Source organism: Pogoniulus pusillus, chromosome 18 (assembly GCF_015220805.1).
Source record: "Pogoniulus pusillus isolate bPogPus1 chromosome 18, bPogPus1.pri, whole genome shotgun sequence".
Lineage (NCBI taxonomy): Eukaryota > Metazoa > Chordata > Aves > Piciformes > Lybiidae > Pogoniulus > Pogoniulus pusillus.
This window is the reverse complement of record NC_087281.1, coordinates 12,172,735-12,193,360: the sequence shown is the minus strand read 5'-3', so window position 1 is coordinate 12,193,360 and position 20,626 is coordinate 12,172,735. Positions and strand designations below refer to the sequence as shown.

The 20,626-nt window shown below is 41.5% G+C and overlaps 1 long non-coding RNA gene across 1 annotated transcript in view; it reads right to left on the bottom strand.

The window, feature by feature from the left end:
* LOC135183431 (uncharacterized) overlaps positions 1 to 11,769 on the bottom strand; it is a 34,561-nt gene extending 22,792 nt beyond the window's left edge. Inside the window, exons 1-2 of the long non-coding RNA XR_010305555.1 lie at positions 11,452 to 11,769; positions 9,617 to 9,723 (exon numbers count right to left, since the gene is read on the bottom strand). This is a non-coding gene — a long non-coding RNA (uncharacterized LOC135183431). The remainder of the gene's footprint in view (positions 1 to 9,616; positions 9,724 to 11,451) is intronic.
* Between the last annotated feature and the right edge of the window lie 8,857 nt (positions 11,770 to 20,626).

Genomic DNA, 20,626 nt, shown 5'->3' with positions numbered 1-20,626 from the left:
AGCACTGGTCAGGCCACACCTTGAGTACTGTGTCCAGTTCTGGGCCCCTCAATTCAAGAAAGATGTTGAGGTGCTGGAACATGTCCAGAGAAGGCCAACAAAGCTGGTGAGGGGCCTGGAGCACAAATCCTATGAGGAGAGGTTGAGGGAGCTGGGCCTGTTTAGCCTGGAGAAGAGGAGGCTCAGGGGTGATCTTATTACTGTCTACAACTACCTGAAGGGGCATTGTAGCCAGGTGGGGGGTGGCCTCTTCTCCCAGGTAACCAGCATTAGAACAAGGGGACACAGTCTCAAGTTGTGCCAGGGTAGGTATAGGCTGGATATTAGGAAGAAGTTCTTCACAGAGAGAGTGATTGGCATTGGAATGGGCTGCCCAGGGAGGTGGTGGAGGCACTGTCCCTGGGGGTCTTCAAGAAAAGACTGGATGAGGCACTTAGTGCCATGGTCTGGTTGATTGGTTAGGGCTGGGTGATAGGTTGGACTGGCTGATCTTGGAGGTCTCTTCCAACCTGGTTGATTCTATGATTCTATGATTCTCGCTCCTGCGATCTCTCGACCCTACTCGGGCTGCTTGGCACAGGACCAGCGGATGCCCGATCCTCTGAAGCCAGGACTTGCCTGGGCCCGATCCTGCGGAGAGATCGGACAACGCCCTGGACTTCATAAACACTTCGAAACTCTGCTGAACTGCTTTGAACAGTGAGTAACCAACGAACTTTTACTTAAAGACTGAGCAACTTATCGAGACTCAAAGAACTCTCTTAAAATCACAGACTCTCCTTGTTTTGCCATTTTCTGCATTTTCACCTGCGACCGCGGATCAAAGGACTTACGTGGGAGAGTTTTAGATAAGTTTGGGGAAGGGGTTTTTCATATTTTAGCAATAAATCATTTAATCTCTACAAATCAGCCTCGCATGTTCTTCCCCATAAATTTCCCCTAAACGACATTCCACAACAAGTGGTTTCAAATTCCAAGTGACATCAGCAGAATAAACGACGCTCGTTCCTCATGTAATCCATCCCACTGAAAACAGCAGGGGAAAAGCCAAGGCAAAGACAGCTCACATTATTTTTCTGTAATAAACCTGAAGCTTTTGTACCAGCTGAAGCAAAAATATTGATGTGTATATAAGTGACCTCTCTCTACAAAGCTGAATCTGGGCTAAACCTGTTCTGTTTTCTTTCATGTCAGCTTGCTATTGGAATTCAGAAATTCTCTTTTCTATCAAAATAAGTCTATTATGAGCAGTGAATGACTGTTAGAAATTCTGAATACCTGTAGTCCTAACAAAAATATAGCTACCATCACTAGAAATGTAAAAGTCATAAAATCCCTTGAGTCAAAAGAGATTAATTTATAGGAAGGCTCACAGATTTTTTTTTCACAAGCTGACATCCCCATGCTCAGCAAACTTCCATTCCACAGGAGCCAGTGGCACAGGGGTGTGCCAGTACTGCTTTCCAGTTGGTTCCATGATTACGATTCCTGCCAGTTTACAGGCATTCCTAAATAAGGCCCAACACATCAAGATTCTACTTCATATTATACTTTAGCAATTTTCATTTTAATAAATAAATATGTACATGAGAAGGATGCCTGAGAATTCTCTTAGAGCAGAATTCAAATTAAAACTCCTTATTGATGGTGTATGGATTTCTTTCATTGTCTGGGAGGCCTGTGAGCATTTGAAAGAAATAAGGGCACTAACAGCACCATTGTGCTTGCATGGAAGCTCTTGGCCATTCAGTGTCATAGGGTCAAAAACAATCTAAGCCCCCCCACCAAAGCAGTCTGTAGAAGACTACACAGACCTCACAAAACTGATTCTTTAGGGTTTGGTTGGGCTTCTGTAAGTAATGTCTTAAGTTCAGCACTGGGCCTTGGGAATTTTTTATTAAAGTTTAAACTTCCCAAATATACTTTTGATTTTCTGAGTTAGGAAACAGGTTAAAGGGTGAATTAGAATTGTTACTAGACAGCCCTCTTTTCTCACCCTTTTTTTTTCTGGTTGTCAGGCACTTCTCTCTGTCAAGTACTGGGCATAGAATTACTGCCTTGCAAATAACAGCAACAGAAATCATAGCGATATGCAAAGCAGAGGGAGTGGGGAGAGAAACAGGGCTAGAAAAGGAATTCATTTAACTTCATGAGCCTTATGAACCAATTTAGTCAATTGCCAAAAAAAAAAATATTTTAGTCTCTTTTTTATCCATTTCTTCTCTTCTTTACCCAGCTTTTGCAATGTGTGACCTGTATGGATGCTTTAAGTTGCAGATGGAAATCAGAGAAGTCTCATGTGCTTCAGAGGGAAGTTAACTGCACCTTCTCTGCATAACTACTAAATAAACAGCAAATTCTCTACTTTTCCTTTGTGTTATCAGGCACAGATTACAGATGCATATTGGTTACATATAAATATATCTACAATATGTGCAAGTTCTAAAGCACTATTGTGCTGTTAAAAAGTACATCATTTATAGTGATTTGTTGTGGCAGTGAAAAGATGAACTGCTGGTCCCAAACAATGCCAAAACAACAGTATATTATAAAAACTTCTCAAAACCTACAGTCAATATTCCTATTCCAAATGCATGCACAGCATAGCAATAGTTTTTCCTGAAGTTTATCATCTCATTCTCAAAGAAGTGTTATTTGGCTTCACAGCTTTGGCAAGAGTTTTGCCAAATAGTTTACCATGCTGCAGTCTCTAACACAGGAGTTTGAGAGAGGAGAGTGTCTTTGTTTTCTGGGAATTCAGATGTACTACTTACCAAAAAAAAACCAAAAAAAACAACCCAAAATGGTTTTGATTTCATATCAAGACTGAGCAGTAGGCATTTGGAAGCATAGGGACCAAAGTTGGTAACTGAAAACTTCTGTTTCTGACTAATATTTTAAAGTAAAGAATATTTACCTTGTGTTTTGAGTGAAACTAACAGCAAACCATAGCAGATCTGTTAGTGGTTTGTACAGGGATGTTCCTGTATTGGAAGCAAATTTTCTTTGTGAGGAGGTTAGCAGTACTGCAGGGGGCCACCCTGCTTCACTGAACTGGAACATCCAGTCTTTCAGGAGTGCTCACACATTAGGTCATAAGACTACAAGCAATAGCAACCTCTCCCCTTTATTTTTTTTTTCCCAAATCTGTGCTTTCTCTTCCTAAACTTCCTCCACTATCACAGCCTGTTTCAGTTCAGTTTCATTCAGTGTTTGGCCTCTGTGCTGCAGTTCATCTATAAAGTTGATATTTTGCAGGACTGAGCATGGACACAAATGGGATGACGTTCTTGCCATTATATGGCCTATGCCTAGAATCTTCACCTCTCCACTCAGAGCTTCTACATCTAAATTTCTCTGGGTTTTTGTGTCTGAACTAGAAACCTGGCTCAAATGGCCACAGCTTATAAGATCTCCCCAGTACTTAGGCAAATCAGACAGGTAGCTGTTTTATAGGGAGAAGGTTTTCTGTGTTTACCTAACAGGGGAAATTTCTCCTGCACTTTTTCTTTCAGATTACAGAGGGTAGGAGGCATAATCATCAAGTGAAGGCATGGTCCTTTTTTATCTGAGTCCTCTCCTTTCTCTCTCTCCAAGTCTAGTCCTTTTGTCATAGAATCATAGAATCTGTCAGCGTCCACAAGGACCATCTAGTTCCACGCCACCTAGAGCATGCTGCCCAGAGCATCACCCAGCCATGGGGCCTCAAACACCTCCCTGGGCAACCCATTTCTGTCTCTCACCACTCTCATGGTGAACAACTTCCTCCTTATGTCCAGTCTGAATCTACCTATCTCCAGCTTTGCTCCATTCTCCCTAGTCCTGTCACTACCTTATAGCCTAAAAAGTCCCTCCCCAGCTTTTTTTAGGCCCCCTTCAGATACTGGAAGGCCACAAGAAGGTCACCTCAGAGCTTCCTCTTCTCCAGACTGAACAGCCCCAACTCTTTCAGTCTGTTCTCATAGCAGAGCTGCTCCAGCCCTCTGAGCATCCTCATGGTCCTATTCTAGACACGCTTCAGTATCTCCACATCTCTCTTGTAATAGGGGCTCCAGAACTGGATGCAGTACTCCAGGTGGGGTCTCACCAGATCAGAGTAGAGGGGTGGCAGAATCACCTCCCTCAACCTGCTGGCCACACTTCTCCTGATGCAGCCCAGGGTCTGGTTGGCTTTCTGGGCTGCAAGTGCACACTGCTGGCTCATGTCGAGCTTCTCATCCACCAGCACCCCCAAGTCCCTCTCCTCAGGGCTGCTCTCCAACCACTCACTGCCCAGCCTGGATTTGTGCTTGGCATTGCCTTGACCCAACTGCAGGACCTCGCACTTGGTCTTGTTGAACCTCATGAGGCAGGTGGTGGAAGCCCTGTCCCTGGAGATCTTTAAAGCCAGGGTAGATGGGGCTTTGAGCAACTTGAGCCAGTTTGAGGTGTCCCTGCCTGTGGCAGGACAGGGTGCAGCTAGATGATCCTTGAGGTCCCTTCCAGCCCCAACAATTCTGTGACTCTGTAACAAGGTCAGGCAGGCTCTGGAGAGGCAATGCCTGGTGTGGCACCAACATATTTGTGTTTTCTCATCCCAGCTGCCTCCTGGAAACACTCATGTATGAGATTTTAAACACATAGAAGAGGACCTACAGAAGACAGCACGAACTCCTTATAACTCTATTGCTTAGCCTTCTCCAAATGTATTTGGTGCTGTGGTCAAGTCACATGCTGAACACAGTTATGAGAAGGTAAATGAGAACCCACAAAAAGTGTTCCAGAGTAAACCCAGATGAAAACAGAGAGACTTCATGGGAAAAAAGTTACTTTGAGATAAGAGTTGACAGAGATCTCCCTTCTGCTAAACCTGTGGCCCCTTAGTGCATCCAGAACCACTCTCCAGCTCTGAGCATGAATGGCATTGACTTGACTCACACAAATAGCCTTCCTCTTTGCACTTAAACTCAGTTGCCATATCTATTCTACCTTTTGGGAAGAGCCTGTGGTCACCCAGGTGATATCTTCTCATTAACTGGAAGAAGCTGGTCAGGCCAGGCCAAAACTGGGCCAAAAGAAGTGCCAAGAAAGAAATAGACTGTGTGACAGTGCTGAAACCTGTCACTTTGCTGACAGAGTATTTGGAGCAGCACAAGGAGATATGTTTCAGCCAATCACATGTGTTATATCTAGGGACCATTTCAGAAAGAACACAATTCAAAATTGTTTGCAGTTTTTCCAGTGGTTTCAATGGACTTTGCAGCCTAGAATTCAACATTTGAAATTAATCAGCATTTTCCCTGCAACATACCATTTCTATGCACAGAAACCTAAATAAGTGTTCTCATCATTTTAAAATTGTAATCTGGCTCTGTTTCTGATTTAAGCAAAAAATCATATTCATTCTTGTTTTGCTCAAATGAATACATATATCTCTGGTTTAAATAATAGAAAGCAGAAAAAGACTCTTTTGAAGCTATATTTCCAGCGCTAAATTCCAAATCTTTTGGAGGGGGGAGCACAGAAGAGTTCCAAAATGACAGTTAATCCAATTTGAATGTTAATTGTGCTACCATATTTTTTTTCAGTCTGAGACTTTCCAATATTCGTACTTTCAGCTGGGTGCAGTATTTAAAGGTTTGCTATAAAACTCTTGTTTGAAGATTGCTGCACAGCCCTAGCCCCCAGCTGTGTAGCCTGAATTGTCAGTTGGGTTTTTGTTTTTTTTTTTTGCTTAACAATAAAAAGTAACTTCCCATTGAACTGTGACATACAGTATTTCTGTAATCTTAATAAATCTTTCTTTCAACCACACTGTTCCTGATCCAGGCCAGGATGCCATTGGCTCTCTTGGCCAACTGGGCACACTGCTGGCTCATCTTCAGCTACTATCTACTATCCCCAAGTCCCTTTCTGCCTGGCTGCTCTCCAGCCACTCTGTCCCCAGCCTGTATCACTGCTTGGGGTTGTTGTGGCCAAAGTGCAAAACCCTGCACTTGGCCTTGTTAAATCTCATCCCATTGGCCTCTGCCCACCCATCCAGCCTGTCAAGGTCCCTCTGCAGGGCTCTCCTACCCTCCAACAGATCCACACCTGCTCCTAGCTTGGTGTCATCTGCAAACTTACTGATGCTGGACTCAATCCCCTTGTGCAGATCATCAATAAAGATATTGAACAGGACTGGGCCCAGCACTGATCCCTGAGGCACACCACTAGTGACAGCTGCCAACTGGATGTGGCACCATTCACCACCACTCTCTGGGCCTGGCCCTCCAGCCAGTTCTTGACCCATGTCAGAGTGAATCTGTCCAAACCATGAGCTGCCAGCTTGGCCAGGAGCTTGTTGTGGCAGAAGGTGTCAAAGGCTTTGCTGAAGTCCAGGTAGACTCCATCCACAGCCTGCCCCACATTCACTGGGTGGGTAACCTGATCATAAAAGGAGATCAGGTTGGTGAGACAGGACCTGCCCTTCCTAAACCCCTGCTGGCTGATCCCTTGCCAGCATGGGTCTCTCTTGTACATGTCAATCGGCAAAGATAAAAATCACCCTTGCTCAAGTGGCTTGCCTGAACAGGCAAGGACGTGTATTGAAGTGAAGGGGCAGTGGCGAAAGCCATTGCCGGCGCCGGGCCCCTGCAGGTACCTGGATGTGCAACTGCATTGATATAGTCAGTAGAAACTTTTCAGGCCTACAAATGCATTTTCAAGGTGTAGTACAGATTTCTAGGATGTTTTAACCTGTTTTTAAAAGCCTATTTGCTCTTCATATTGATGGTAATTGATACATCTGAATTCCAAGAGAATTTCCCTAGTGCTGCAGATACTCAACTTTAATCCTTCTCTGGTGAGTGTGCAATGTGTGCATCTACTTCTCCTGTACCTTACAGAATCAGAGGCCAGAGCACTCAGTAATTTAAGCATTGTCTTTTGCTCTGATGAGCACAGCAACTTTATGTGAATTAATAACACAGCTGTTTTGTCAAGCTAGGAATTTCCTCCTTGCCACATAAGCTCACAAGATACATTGGTAGTCTTGTAGCATATTGAATGAATCATGGATGTGAGCAGAAAGATTTTAAACTAAATGATAGTATAAAACATTTGTAATTACAGATAACTTCCCACTCACCTCATGAAACTGTCTCTTTTCCCTATGGTTGCTGATGGAAGCTTTCTGCACACAACAGGCTACTAAATGCAGAATTCCTGTAACTCAGGACAGTGTTAAAAAGACTTCTGACTAAATAGCTGAGAGTGGCAGTCATCACTCCTTTTATTCTGAAACAGCCTCCCTCATCAAGTTTCTTTTCCTTTACATTCTAAAGTGCAACGGCCATGACTGGAAACTGAATGACTGTGCCTGAATTTCTTGATGCAGTGAAGTTACAACGATTGAAAATCCTTTCATAAAGGATTCTCCAAAGGATGTTTTAAAGTCTATGTAAGCAGAATTAAGACATAGAATTTTTAAGTTTTGCCTAAATCAAATATTTAGCAACCTGTTATAACACTTGGGTTAATTACACTATTTTTCTTCCTAGCTCCTAAGAGAACAGCTTTGGGAGGAGAAGGGGGAGGGAGGGTGTGTGTGAAGAAGGCAGAAAAATCTCCTACATAACAAAATCACCTATTTTCTGCAACTTACTATTTTTTAGTTAACCTTTGCCTATTGTGCCTGGGCTGTTTTATAACTAGTGCTTGCCTATGTTCACAGGGTTGTGTTACACTGGCAAATCTGTCAGAGAAAGCAGGATTTGGGAGAATTGAGAGGAGTGTCAAACATGGCTTTCTAGACCAAAGGCTTCTTTGCACCCACCATCCTGCACACCAGCACTGCACGCTGCATGTAGGCAGAGAGCAGCTAGACAGCACAGCTTTTCTTTCCAGGACTTTGTACCTGGTCATCAGCATAAAATATTAAACAGCCCTAAATTAATTTTCTTACAAACATCCTAAACCTAATGGAAATGTATTAAGACATTGTTTGCTGTTTCATTATTCACAGAGCTCTTCTTATGTGGGTGTGTTCCCATCAGCACTTGGAAAGTCAACTCAAGTCATGGAGCCTACCTATGAGCACAATGTGACCTATTTAGTATGAAGCTCTCACTGTTTTCAGTCTAGAAAAGGTACAACTACATATCCTTGACAGAATAATTCCAGTTTCTAAACAATTTAGGCTAACAATGCTAATCTTTTGATTTCTACTACCAAGTGACCCTAAGGACCAAGCACTGCTAGAGTACCTGCTGATGCTAAGAATTAATTTAGCCCATAACAAATGCAACAAACTATTTTGGACACTTTCAGTATGTCCTTACATCAGCCAACTTTTAATTTGACACTCTTCATGGTGTGCCTCTCAATGCTGGGCTGATTTGAAGGAACATAAAGCAAAACCCAGTAAGGAAACAATATGTCAATGCTGGAAGAACTAGAAATATTGTAGGAAAGCTGCACCTGACATAATTCCTTCTCAATTTCAGAGTCAAAAAAATGCAGGAAAACCCAACAAACCAAAACTAGCTGATACATTTATTTGAATAAATATCTCTTTATAAGTATTCTAGGTCAAATGCAAACAGATGAAATCCAGATGGCAGATGATTTAGCCTCTGCAACTATTCACACTGACCACAGAAAGTCAGGTACTTCATTAAAAATCCCAAAGCTAGCATTTATCTCCAGGACACAATATAGTCCACACAATCTACAAAATGAAAAATGTATTCTCCCTCCTTTACTTGTAAGTTATTTGATTCCTGAATGCCTCAGTGGATGGCTTATAATAAATAGTACAAAAAGGGCATTTGTTTGATGAGAGAAAATAAGATTTTATCTGTGCGCAACTTAGACATATAATGTTACAACCAATAAGCACGGATGGCAGTCAGCACTTGACTTATCCTTCTCAAGAATATTAGAATCCAGCTCCTTCCCTGATAGCATCAATGATCAAAAAAGCATAAACAATCAGGCTTTTTATGCTAATGATTATACTGAAATACTTCCTTGCCTAGTTTAACCAATTAGAAGGAGCACCAGCCATTAAAAAGGAATCTTAATAATGTTATTCAAAATCCTTTAAAGGAACTACACTTTTTTTGATCTCATGTATCACTCATTTTTTTTTCTTGAGACTTCAGCTGGTTTTCCAGGGATTTTAAACAAAAACATCCTTTCCAAACACTTAAAACATATGAAGCTGCCAGCCTCTCTGCCTTCATTTTTACTAGTTTAATTTGTGAATCACTGAAAGAGAACAATATTGTGGAGAAGAATGAAGACTTGAAAGTTTAAGTCTCTCTTCTATGTGAGCTCTAAGGCAAAGGATTTCTGATTGTTATGAACGGGCAAAGATAGAGAAAAAAAATAATTTAATTCAATCATGTTTCTGTAATTAGATTTCATTAAGAGGCAATGTCAAGGTTAAAGCCTGTCTTAAGTAACACAAAAATCTTTCAATAAAAAGTTTCTGTGTTTTGTTCTTACGGGAGCATAGAAAGAACAATAGTTCAGGAGTATGTTGCCTGCAAGACATTTACTGAAAAAAACATGCTTAACTAAATGTCAAAAATTGAAAAATGGGTCAAAATGTTGCCATTGTACACTATGCTAACAGAAAAATCACACTCACCTGTGAGCTCTGTTTAGTCCACATGTTGAGCACTCAGTGCTGCAGTGCAGGAGGATGTGTTGAGCAACTCCATGGTCAGTTCAAAGTTTGCAGGATCATCATATATGCTGTTGTTATTGAAAGCAATGCAGACTATTTAGAGGGTGTGCAGTTCCTCTGACAGCTTTTTTAGCTGCCAAGCAAAAAAAAGCTTCAACTTCACCTTTGTTTCTCATTTGTATGTTGTGATTTTGTTTTTCTTAATTTAAAAAATAAATAATAGAGAAACACACAATAGTTTTGGTCAGAGGTTTTGCCTGGAGGGTTTCCAGACCTGTTTCTGCTGTGTCCAGGGACTGGCATCATCTGTGGCACAGCAGGCAGGTCTGCCTCTCAGCTGGACTGGCAACTGACTGTCTGAGCACACCTCCTCTGCTGCACTGCAAAGCCCATCTTAAGCCACTTGTATGATCTCCATTGGACCAGGTGCAACATGTTAGTCAGGCCTAGCTTGGAAAGCTGGCAGTGAAGTCCTGCATGACAATTATAACATGGTGACTAGTGAATCACAAGCTTCGTGAAACAACATTGCTTTCCAAAGGAAATGTCATTCTTGCTCAGGTAGACTGCAAGTTATGTTTTGAAGGCAAGATGGCTAATTACTTGTGAGGGTCATCCCCTCTCTTGATTCTGGCTAGTTTCAGATTTCCAATGGCCTTCAGATTAACTTGCAGCGCATGAAGGAAAAAGGCAATGCCCTGCAGCAAGCCTGCTCAAGCTCTGAGTATAGAATAAAATCATGGAACATTTCAATTTTGGGGGGCAATATTTCCTTTTCTTTGGTCATGAAAAAAAAAAGTCACCAAAATAAAAAACCACAAACAATGTACTTTGAAGTTGAATTTTCTGGGGGATAATGTTACACTCTTATAATGCTAACACCCAGACATAAACAGAAGTTCACATTCTCCTGCCTTTTAAAGGGGTTGGGCTTGTCCTAGAGCAGAACAGGAGTGTTCAGGAAAACACAAAAGCTTTGCAGGTTAGAAAAGTACTTTCCACACAGTTCTAGCCTTAGTAGTGGGAGGCCTGCAATGGTATTTAATATTTCAAACTATTTTGGTTTCAATTAAATTAGTCAAAGGGAAAATAAAAAAAGAAAAGGCTAGGAGAGGGGTAATTTTTTCCTATCCTGAGGTAAAATTCAATTACTTAAATTGTTCTTTTGCAGAGAAATTAAACAATTGCTGCAGAGTGAACTCTGGAGAATGTCACCCAATCTGCTTCTGAAATGTAGTTTATGCAATGAAGAGCCATTTGTGTGGATTCCATTAGTTCACTCCAGTATAAACCACCAGCCAGACTCTAGTTTTTGTGTTACTTGAAAAAACTATGAGAATCATTAACAGTCAGGGCTTCACCCCTAAAATATGCTAAGGACATAAACTAGAGAAGTTTTAATTGTGTCTTCTCACAAGGTAACTTAAGCATTTAGATCCATTCCTCAGTGGCAGTTTCGGCATACAAGTTCTCTTGATGCCTCATCAGCATTCAGGAGTTGCCTTGCAAGGCTAAGGCTCAGTGAGGTAAAACACACAATTATTGACAGGTTTTAGGAATAAAGATATAAAGAAGGATACAATACATTTTAACCAAAGATGGATATTGAGTTTATGCCCATACAGCCAGCGATTGGGTATCATGGTACAGCAGCATTTAACACCAAAACACTGAACGAGGCTTCTCCAAGGCTTTTAAGCACTACCAATCCATAGTCAGTCAAGATCATTAGTTATAACTGAAGGATATGGTCTAAATATCATCCCTGACTTCCCACAGCCTCCAGCAGATCTTACCTTGGGATACTGCAGATGAGTAGCATTTGCAGAAATAAGATCCAGACCGTTGTTGGGAAAACTTAAACACAATGGAAGCAATTTTAGAGAGATTGTCAAACTTTCTTGCCATTTGCTTTTAGCAGCAATTCTATTTATAGCTGGCAGTAAAAGTGCTAGGTACTGATATGCAGCAGTTAGGATTGTTACTCCAGAACATGTTAGTGAATACTGATTCAAAAAGACAGCAAATGAAACCAAAGTCAAGAAAATAAATGCTACAGCAAACATGTTCCAAAACATCACCACTTTCAGCTGTTCCTTGTCCCACGAGTGCTTGTTCTGTTGCAGGTGCTGCTTTTTGGACATTATGGGTAATAAGATAAACTCCACAGAGAAAAAAATCAAATCACCTTAAAGAACTCTGAATAATTTAAATCACTGTAAGCATTCCTATTTCAGAAAAACACTCCAGTTTCAATAAAGCAGAAGTCACTCTTTTCATTCTATAGATAAACAAATGTGTCTAATCATTCTCTTCACAAGCTTCAACAATAAACACAGTCTAATTTCACAGTATCACACAGTATCACAGTATCATCAGGGTTGGAAGAGACCTCATAGATCATCAAGTCCAACCCTTTACCACAGAGCTCAAGGCTAGACCATGGCACCAAGTGCCACGTCCAATCCTGCCTTGAACAGCTCCAGGGACGGCGACTCCACCACCTCCCCGGGCAGCCCATTCCAGTGCCCAATGACTCTCTCAGTGAAGAACTTTCTCCTCACCTCCAGCCTAAATTTCCCCTGGCGCAGCCTGAGGCTGTGTCCTCTTGTTCTGGCGCTGGCCACCTGAGAGAAGAGAGCAACCTCCTCCTGGCCACAACCACCCCTCAGGTAGTTGCGGACAGCAATAAGGTCACCCCTGAGCCTCCTCTTCTCCAGGCTAACCAATCCCAGCTCCCTCAGCCTCTCCTCGTAGGGCTGTGCTCAAGGCCTCTCCCCAGCCTCGTCGCCCTTCTCTGGACACACTCAAGCATCTCAATGTCCCTCCTAAACTGGGGGGCCCAGAACTGAACACAGGACTCAAGGTGTGGTCTAACCAGTGCAGAGTACAGGGGCAGAATGACCTCCCTGCTCCTGCTGACCACACCATTCCTGATGCAGGCCAGGATGCCACTGGCTCTCTTGGCCACCTGGGCACACTGCTGGCTCATGTTCAGGCGGGTATCAATCAGTACCCCCAGATCCCTCTCTGTCTGGCTGCTCTCCAGCCACTCCGACCCCAGCCTGTATCTCTGCATGGGGTTGTTGTGGCCAAAGTGCAGCACCCTGCACTTGGAGCTATTGAACGCCATCCCATTGGACTCAGTCCTCCTCTCACCTGAAGCAGCAAGTTCTCAATGACAACTTTGTGCTACTAAGTGAATCTTACATCACACTGAGAATGCCAGGTTTTTAAAACCTCTGTTTTTCCAACTACTGTTACAAGTTTGCGTGGAAAATTAAAAAACAAAGCACACACACAAAAAACCAAACAGTAAAATGCAGCTGTTTGCTTTGAGGGGTGGTGGTGGAAGGGAAACTCTAACATCACTGAAGAACATGGGTTTCAGTCAGACTTCAGCAGCATACTACCTAATTCCTGTCTGTGGTGCCCAGTTAAAGCTGCCTTTGCTTAGGGGTGATTGGCACTGTGCTTCGGGTTCCTTCGCAGCGCTGCTAATCTCCACTAATACTCTCCCATGCTTCATTTGATTTCACTCTCATGGCTCTTTTTCAAATTCTTCCTCAAATCTTAAACCAATGCCTTCATTGTTTAGGATTCCTTTACCCTGACAAGGCTGACCTCAGATATCCTTTCCTCTTTCCTGCTCTGTAACTCAGGCCACTTACTCTTTCATATGGTAACCACACATAATGGCCTCCACATTAATTAAGTAACTTCGGGTTTTTTTCAGGTGCTACAGAGGGGTTTTCAATTGCCCAGTGCCTTTCAAGCCAATTGAATTCATTTTACTTTTTTTTTTTTTAACAGTCCAGAAAGTGCAAGGAAGAAGAGCCAAGGAGAACATGCTCACTCTCCCTGTGGGACATTCCTTTCATGCTGCTTCAGGGTTAGGCCAAAACACATCAGCAAGTCTAATTTGCCCCAGTAGCAGATGGGGAATGACTGAAAACTCTGAAGATTAATTTGTGTCAGATGTATGTTTCAAAGAGAGCAAGAACGAATGAGAGAGCCCTTACAAAAAAACATGTGCTTGCTGTGGGACTTAGAAGGGTCTTCTTCTTTCAGATCTCTTGGTGACTGAGTGACCCTGAGAAAAAGGAAGTCCTACCTTTGCTTCATGTTCTCCTTTCATTTCAACACTTTTCAGACAATTCATCTGATAAAAAGAAGCAAAACTGGATATTGCATGATGGAGGTTGTAACATCTGCTGGCCCTTCTAGCAAAGGTGATCTTGCACTATACAGATAAGAGGAGCATGAAAAGAAGAGGCTGGGGGATTTGCTGGGGGAGCCAGTGTCCCACATCATTCTGGAAAGCAGAAGGTGGCAAAAATTTCATGGCATTCTGAAATAAAATAACGTTACGTAACCAGTCCCTAATAGAACAGAAACTGCGGATCAGTACATGATACAGACTGGCTGATGTTGTCATTGTGACAGCCCTAGGCAAACTTGGGTCCAAATCAGTTTTCTGTCAAATATGTGGATCCAGAGTTGCTCCTCAATAGCCAGCTGTGACCAGCCTGTTGCGGCATTCTGATGAGAGGAGTCCTGGAGCGGTCTACAGAAATCCAGCAGCTGTAGTACTTAGCGAGGTACTACTTAGTTGAATTTAGTAGGGAACAGATTTTGCTTCAATTTCTTCTCCATAATGAAGCTGTAGGCTGAGAAACAGAATGACTAACAGAGGTTAGACATCTTACTGGTATTCTCAGCAAGGCCTGGAACGGTCACCGCTGTGTCCGGATGTAGTTAATGATGTTGAGATATTAGGGACAAGTCACATGAGGTGCTACCACTGTGCAGTAACCGTTCTGTTGCTAAATTAAAGTGACTTAATTTTGCACATTCTGAGAACTCATATCCAAGCTGATTTGCCCACCACATCTAAAAGCATTTGTTTACTTTTTATGTAGCCATGCTGTATAGTTCCCAGGTGACTGCCTCAGAAATTCTAAGGAACATCAAAATAAGTCCCATAAAAAGAAGTGTAACATTAGTATAAACTCATGTCTGATGAGAGCTGGTTCTGCCTGAAAAGCTTCAAGCCTTACTCTTCATTTACACTGTGCCTAATCCTTCTTGTGTCATTTTTATTATGAGACACAAATACTAACATAGAAAGTCCTACCCGAAGTCTGAATTCTGATCTGATTTTCCAGCATGAACTTAGCTGTAGAACCTTTAAAGAGAGGCAAAGAGCCCCTAGAAAGTGAGCAGACATGTTTTGTAATTAGACCTTGGGTTTGAAATATTCTGGCACTTAGGAGCCTATGCCACAGCTTCCAATAAAACACCTGATATAGTCAATGCATTAATATGGATGCAGTTATACTGACAGTCTTAGCAGTATCATCTATTTCAATCTAGAAAGGAAATAGCAGTACAAGGAAGGAATAACATAAGATGGCATATCTATAAATGTGGCTGTACTGGGGTGTTTTTCAATAAAAACACATACCAATAAAATAAATGTTTGTCCTAGTGCCAGATCTGTAAGAGACCAAGAGGCTCAGAAGTCTTAGATGTCTATGTTAAACTAGTTCCATTATAATTTTGGCAGATAAAAACATTTCCAAGCCCACATGTAAGCACTAGATCATACCTCAGAAAGGGAGAAGGTCTTAAATTACTTGAGTATATTGAAAATATTGTTTTTAAGGCTGATGAAATGTATAAGAATTGGCAAGTTGAAAAATAAAGCAATCCTCCTCAAAGGAACAGAATGGAACAAAACCACTTTGAAGATATAGTAATGGAAGGAAACAGAAATCTGTAATAATGTTGACAATATTGGCAAGTCTTCCCTCTCCATAACCTATACTTGTGGAAAACAGTAATAACAGCTGTAACAAGAAGTGTAATGCTAGCTGAGCATCTTTTTTCCAGGACAAAACTACGCTGTTATCTTCACGTATACAAGAATAAACTAAGTCTTAGAGAAGTTAAATTCAATAATATCTAAATTCTTAGTTCCCTGGTTTAGATGCTAGAAACTAGAAGATTAGAAAGTTTCAGTGGAGGGACAAGGAGGAACTTCTTTGGTTTATCTGATCATTTAATCAATAGGAAAAGCTCAGGTCCACTGATAGGGTCTGCCAGCATTAGGGTGCCTACTGTTGGAAAGAAAAGGAGCAGACTCATCCTGATTTGATTGATCTCTCCGCAGTTCCAAATTTATTCATCACACACTCCTATCAGCTCAGGAAGTAGTTTAAATGCAGCACCAGGGGGTTGGCTTGGACCAACTTTAAGAGTCAGTGAGCCACATCCTTGCTTCATGTCACAGCAAAAAAAATGTGTAACTCACAAAACCTATCTTCTGGTTACACTGTCAGAAAAGTACCCAGACTGGTGTGCACCCGGTTCAGCACTGATCTTTCTGGGACCAAAGCCTCAATCCTCTACCCCAGGTCAAACAGTGTACTATGGGAATATCCAGCACAGGTACTTCTCCTGGAGATTCATGCACTTCAGAAAATGCTATCAGCATTTCCATCTTATTATTTGAGCTGCTCTCCTGTCCAGCTAAGTATCATTTAGCTCATCTTAGGCTAGGGCAGCAGCACCAGTGAGGACTTTGTAGTACTTGATCCTCCAAGGCTAGTGGGTTTCCATGAGATTTGCACTTCATATCAGATGCCAGCTCAGTCAATCTTACTTCATTTGAGTCCTATCTAAGCCCAAAACTGCATTTCTGGATGGTACTAAGAGTAAAATTGCAACAGCCTTTTCTAAGAGAAGATCTCACAGCTCTGACATGAAGCACCATGAAGACAGCTAGGGTCTTTAAAAGTAAGGAGACTGTACATGAGGAAGATGATCCAGATGATGGTTGCAACTCTTACAGGATTCCTTCTGCTGTGAAGTCCTTCAGCCTCATTAAAAGTCTGCATATGTTGCCAATGCTTATCCATCACTATCAAAAAGTCATCTAGTATTTAATGACTTAAATATCTGAAACGTAATAGAATCTCAGCTAATAACTGATCATTATTATCATAGTATCTGTATTCTGTTTTGCAATAATAGAGAAATAACACTAAAATAATGAACTTTAACTTAAACTCTGACATCCTTGAACAGATGCTTGTACATATTTCAGTCTACATTTATTTATTATTTGAATTAACAAAGAACTTAAGCACTCCTGTGTGCATGCATACCAAGAAACATTTCTTCTATAAATAAATACTGTGCTAGATTGAAGCTATCTAGAATGGTGAGAATTAGATTACAGGCTGTGTGAAGAAAACAATGGTGATGTCTACTTCACTCATAGGCTTGCTGAGAGGTATAAGAACTAGAGTGTAAATACAGATAAGGGGGACACCCTCTGTCAGGGCTCCGGGCTTCATTTCTCTCTGTAACCTAACTTGCTGTCTCTCTGATTAATCCACTTGCTTCCTAACCCCCTTGGTCGATCCTCCATTCTTTCTTGGGCACAAGGCAACATCTGGGGCAAGGTAGAGAGGGGTGGGAGAAGGTAGAAGGGCTGCTGGGAGCCCCTCCTGGGGACCCAGGTTTCTGGGAGAGGTGTTGTGTTCTGTATTACCTTTTACCTTGTACATTTCCGTATATAACTGTATATATATTGTAAATGTCTGCTTGTATATTGTGCTAAGCTGTAAATATAAAGCTTCATTCAATTTCCAGAGCCACTGAGTCTAGTCTGAGTGATTTCTAAAGTGGGGGGGGGGGGCGGGTAACACCCAAACCATCACAAATACAAAGTGAGAGCTAACAAATTGCTTATCATCGAGGAATATTTGATCTGCATCTTGAATCACTTCTTTAGAAGTCTGAAAGGCAGAAATCAGACTCCTGGAAAACTGTTTGCATGGCTAACTCTTTGAAAAAGGGGGAAAGATACTTGTATTTAAGAATGTTAGGACACTGTTACCTTGTTTTTGTTTCAAATATCTAGTTTCAAGAGAATTCAGGTAAGGATTGTACATTCTCAACAACTCTGAATAATTAGGTCCTGTCTGAAATCAATGGTTAAAACAACTGGACCCTAAAATGTATCCACAAATTTTACATGAACACCTGATACAGCCCTCTCCTTGCTTTGAATTTTACACCCATTCCACTGTTCACATTTCTGGGCACTAGTAGACCTTTGATTGTACTTACAATCAATTTTTTAGCTCCTGAGTCAGCCTGTGGCATCAGCTGTGCTAATGTAAACCAAGCAACTGTCCTTACCTGAGTGAGTCTGCATTAAGGAAGGTATAAGCAACACGTGCCTTTCACACCAAATGTGCCTTAGCATTGTGATAATCTCATGCTGGGACCTCAGAAACAGAAATAGTTAAGTGTGTATATCACTGTGCTAAATATGTGTCTAAGTCTACTCCTGCTTAGGCTTTCAGGAAAACAAAACAAAACAAAACAAACTACACAACAAAAAAGCTATGATACTTTGACCCAAGTTCCTAAATCTACCATTTCACTATTTTTCTTTACATGTGTTGAGTTTCAGACATGCACTCACTTACAGTCTGTCTTCACAGTGAATAGCTATACACATCCTGTATGATCACTCCTGTTTTCTTTCTGTGCAAAACCACATTTGAATCAAACCTGAACTCGAAGCTAGAGTGATAAGTACCTTGAATGAAAACGATCAAGCAATCTCACCCTGAAATCAATAGAAACCAGTTGGTTTTCCTCAATGAACTCCTGTAAATGAGCCAAGTGGGAAAAGGAAGTAAAAATGGAGTTTTTAGTCTGACAAATTTAAACATGCAGAGAACTCTTACCAGGTAAGGCCACATCTCCCTTCCCAACACTAGGATGCTCCAGCTATGTCTGAGTTTCCTCTCTCAGCTCTTGGGAAGGAGGGAAGCTTGCTATAGAAGGAAAGAGCTTATAGCTTATCAGCTGTGTGAACAAACTCAGACTTACTTGGCTTCTGTGAACTGGGCTAAATCAAGGAAACATCAGAGCTCAAATCTGATGATTTATTTCCTTTGGTCTCAGGTTCTGCTCACTATAAATGTGATCTGAAACACCACGTGTGAGAGTGTGGTGCAAAAAAGAAACTAAAAGAGAATGTGATTGTACATGATATCAGTTCCATGCTGACGCGAAAATACGTTCAAAATTTTCATTTCTGTGGAAAGCTGACCACAGGCACTTCATCAATCAGCATTGCAATTTGTAATGTGTTCCATATGGTTCTCTCGTTACTTAATGGGGAACATCCCCTCTGAAAACATCTGATTCGGAGCTCTGCATCGAGAGAGCTGCTCATGTTTCAACCACATTTCCCAGAAACTGAACACTCAGCAATTTTGGTGACAACCACCACTAATAAGAAACAGCCGTGCATTCACTGGAACTTTTACAGCTCAAAGAGCTTTATATTAACAATGACAAAGAAATCTCAGATTCATTTACACGGCAACTGAATGTCTAGAATCTCAGTTTTAATATTCTAAAGCTCATACTGAATTGGTGCTTGTGCTTCTCCTTTCTTACATCTCACCGTTTCTCTCACTATTTTTCAGCACAAGTTAGGCCAGTTCTGACATATGTTCTGCCTATCAGAAACAGGAAGCTGGGGAATGAGTTGGAGGGTTTAGAAGAAGCTGAGGGGTAGTGAAAAAAAAGTCATGAAGTCCATCAGAAATAAAAAGGTGCACACAACATTGGACCATAAAGACCTAAAGAGAGCGATCAGAATATCTATGCCAGTGTGAAGATTATTTCAGTCCTCCTGCAAAGACAAGCAGCCAGGCAGAAGTGTTGGGCCATGCATTTGTATAGCACTTGTCTAGCTGAAATTAATCAGATATTAATATACAAAATGGTCACAAAAATGGGATGAATCATGAACTGGTTTAGTTACTTTTATACTTGTTTAGCTAGCTTGCTCAGATGTAATCCAGCTCCCATTTCTTTTGGAGAGAATAAAAAAGCTACATATACATATGCATATATTTCTAAATAATAATGGCAATAAGTGTACCAGAAAAAAATGCAAAATCTTACTTTGCTCTTCTTTGGATTATTGCATTGATGTTGTATATGGTAATCCTGACATCCACCTACATAATGATTAGGAGAGCCTGTAGCAGAAATTAATAATCGGTTATAAATTATGACTATTAATTTATGTATGGGTAATTTTATTATTAATATTCAAAACTTGCCTGAGGTTCTTTGGATTTTCCATCAACAGGAAGCAATTACACAGAATTAAACAGTTTAAACAATCAGAACATGGAAAACAATAACATGAGAACAGGAAAAATTCTAACTAATGGCTATGGAGTCTTGCATTCACTCCAGCATATACTCATGATGCCTTTGGTCCCTGAGTAAGTCTCCTGTATGAGAGATGCTTTCAAACTTGCAGGCAAAATACAAGTATTTCAGGCAGAGGGAAGAAGATGCTGCTAAGCTGGCTGGTGTGAGCTGCATACACGTGGCCGCCTGCTAATGAGACGCAAGCAAGGAGCAATAGGAAAGCTGATGCAGACAAAAGTTAGTGTAGAAAAGCTGCTACAGGAAGGCTAAACACAGAAAGGCATGGTTTCTAAATCAGCCCCCTCTAGATACTTGATTTTGAAATCAAACTGGCCAATAAGCACCAGCACCGTTGTTCTGGCTAATGAATTCAAAGCTTCGTGCCTCCTTTGACTATGCAGGCACATTGAGGGCAGCACAAGCCACAAAACACCTGACGTGAGGTGCTAAGCCCCTCGCCCTCAAGGCTTTGCTGAGGGGAAACCCTTACTGTTTGCTCATCTGTCTCACTCCCAGGCCCTGCAAGAGAAGAAGAGCAGCAAGGGTTAAACCTGCCTGGAAGGGTTTATGCCCTACCAGGACAGGGCCAAACTCCCAATTCCAGTAAACTAAGCTTTAGTTACTCTCCTTATTCAAAACTGTTCTCCTGGTATTAGTAGCAGTGCAGTCCAGGAACTGATTTCTTGCAGGGAAAGCTGAAAGTTGGTA